General features: G+C 45.4%; 1 protein-coding gene across 5 annotated transcripts in view; it reads left to right on the top strand.

Annotated features, from left to right (window-relative positions):
- The first annotated feature begins 844 nt into the window (after window positions 1–844).
- The window catches only part of ZNF25 (zinc finger protein 25), a 27,089-nt gene continuing 25,040 nt past the window's right edge, over window positions 845–2,893 (top strand). For 2 of the 5 annotated variants that reach the window (XM_011997340.1, XM_011997362.1), the window contains exon 1: window positions 845–994. The gene's annotated coding sequence lies outside the window, so the exon portion shown is untranslated. Of the gene's footprint in view, window positions 995–1,070; window positions 1,430–2,893 lie in introns of those variants that run through there. The other 3 variants (XM_011997369.1, XM_011997355.1, XM_011997347.1) reach the window with 3 other exon arrangements.

The raw sequence follows: 2,893 nt of genomic DNA on the forward strand, positions 1-2,893 counted from the left end.
TCCTCTCTCTGTATCCGTGGGTGATTAGTTCCAGGACCTCCCTGGATTACTCAAATCCAGGGATGTTCAAGTCTCTGGTAGAAAATAACCTGGTATTTGCATAACTTACACACCTCCTCCAGTATACTTTAAATTATGTGTAGATTAATTGTAAACCTAACACAATGTAAATACTATGTAAAGTTGTATTGCATTGTTTAGGGTATAATGACAAGGGGAGAAGTTTGTACATCCTCAGTAAGATTGAATTTTTAAGTATTTTCATTCCGAGCTTAGTTGAATCCATAGATAAGGACCCCCGGGATAGGGAGGGATGTTTATATATACTCCTTAGTGAAATGATAGTCATGATACTCTATACCATTAGGTTAAAATTTGTGTAAATTCATGAGAAGGATGTACACCTAACACTAAGCAATTTTGCTTTTGGGAAGTGGTACACTCATTTTATTTTAGCTTATACATATTTTGTAGTTTATTACGTTTTGCGTATCGTTTGCACAATTGTGAAAGCTAGCATTCCTAAGAAGAAGCGGTTACACGACATTATCCTTCATTACTCCACGTACTTTTGTACCCACGGAGTTCAATCACTTTAACAAAACTGCCCATCAGTGTTCCTTGGGGCACCTCACGGTGGCCTTCTGTCTTCAAGCCCGGACGTGCGAAGGTTCAGCTCTCCCGCCATCACCGAGCAAAGCCAGCGCCAGCCCCAGGAAACCCAACCGCAATCACTCAGGACCCTGGAGGAGGCCGCGCCTCACGACGTCATCCAAGATGGAGTCGCAGCCGGGCCTTCTGGGAAGCGTAGTTCTGGAGCAGGGCTCGGGAAACGTTCTGCGCATGTGCAGTGTCGTCTTCTTTCTGGCGTTGGCGTTTTTGTCTTACGCCCTAGGGTGGGGAGAGGACTCCGGTGCCTCCGGGTCTCGGCTGGGCCGCAAAGGGCGGGGCCTGGGCCCGGCGCTGGCCAGGAGCAGAGGCCGAGACCCTGCAGGTGTGTCGAAGGCTTTTGCGGGCGGGCAGGGCCTGGGAGGCGGGGTCTCGAGCCTGGAAGCCGCCTCCTGGCCCCCGAGCGGCCTCCGCGGAGGGTCCCGGGTGGGAGCGGCCTGGCGGGGAGGTTGGCCATCTGCGCTGGCGCTCCTGCCCGGAATGGCGTTTGCGCGACCTGCTTGAAGGGTGGCCAGAGAAGGCCTGCGGTGGCCGGGCAGCGGGCGCCCGGAGTAGCCACATTGTGTGACGTGACCGGAGCTGCCACGTCAGGCGCGCTGGCCGCTGCAGACGCGGCGCTCGAAAGCCACAGGGACGTGGGCTCCGGTACAGCCTCTGTAGGTGGTCCCGCAGCGGCTGGACGCCCATTTGGCAAATGATGGGGGTCTTTGGGTACTGAATAGGGTAGTAGATGTAAAGTATGATACAGGACTCAATAAAGGTGAGCTGCTTCTATTATTACAAGACATGTTTTCATTATTGGCTCATTTAATCATCGTAACCATCCTTTCGACTGAACCACCTCCATTTAAATAAATGTGACTACTAAAGATTCAGAGAGATAAATTATTTTACCCACAGTATTAGGTGGGTTGTAAATCCTCACTTTTTCCTCTGAATTCATGCGCCTTCCCACACTAAAATCCAGTCTTGGCTTGTATTTAGCACATTTGTCCCTTGAGCACCACCAGAACGTAGCTGTGCAGTGTACTTGAACTCAGTCTTAACCACGTAGTGTTGTGTTTCCAAAAATGCTTGGGGGAATCTTCAGAGCCGTTGAGTCAAAAGGTTAATTATTTAAGGCCTTCCTGCATCCTCCAACCTTAGTCTCTTCTCAGAGAACTGAAACGTGTAAATTGAAACCACAATTTGAGGGCTCAATTTTGCATTTTACAGGAGAAGCGGGGAATCCCATCCAGCCCAGAGGCTAGTTTCTAAAGACAGGAAATGGGACAAAGAATTTTTTTAAAGATGAAAACTGCAGTTCATCAGTTCCCCCATTTTATGGTGGTGATATGATAATGCCTCTCATTGGCTGATAACTGAGCTTAGGCATTTTGTAAGCACCATGCTAGCTGGAAGTGGTTTTTGCTGCTTATTTTAGGGTTTTTTTTGGGGGGGTACATAATATACATATTTATGGGGTACGTGTGATATTTTGATATATGCATACAATATGTCATGATAAAATCAGGGTAATTATAATATCCACCACCTCATTTATCATTTCCTTGTGTTGTGAATATTCCAAATCTTGTAGCTATTCTGATACACACAATAAATTATTGTTAACACTTGTCACCATACTGTGCTACTGAACACTAGGACTTATTCCTTCTACCTAACAGTATTTTTGTACCCATTAACCAACCTCTTTTCATTCCTCACTCCCTGCTTCTCCTCGTAGCCTCTGGTAACCAACATTCTACTTTCTACCTTCATGAGATCAACTATTTTAGCTCCTGTGTATGAGTGAGAACATTATATTTGTCTTCCTGTGCCTGGCTTATTTCGTGTAACATAATGTCCTCCAGTTCCATCTTTGTTGCTGCAATGACAAAATTTCCTTCTTTTTATGGCTGAAAAATACTCTATTGTGTATATATACCACAATTTTCATTATCTATTCATGCGTTGATGGGTACTTAGGTTGATTCTATACCTTGACTATTGTGAGTAGTGCTGCGATAAAAATGGGAGTGCAGAGATCTCTTCAACATACTGATTTCCTTTCTTTTGGATATATACATAGCAGTGAGATTGCTGGATCATATGGTAATTCTGTTCTTAATTTTTTGAGGAACATCCACACTGTTTTCTACAGTGGCTGTACTAGTTTACATTGCCACCAAGAGTGTGTGAGGGTTCTCCTTTTTCCATGTCCCAGCATTTTTTTTTTTTTTTT

The sequence above is a fragment of the Mandrillus leucophaeus genome, unplaced genomic scaffold (genome assembly GCF_000951045.1).
Source record: "Mandrillus leucophaeus isolate KB7577 unplaced genomic scaffold, Mleu.le_1.0 Scaffold1143, whole genome shotgun sequence".
NCBI lineage: Eukaryota > Metazoa > Chordata > Mammalia > Primates > Cercopithecidae > Mandrillus > Mandrillus leucophaeus.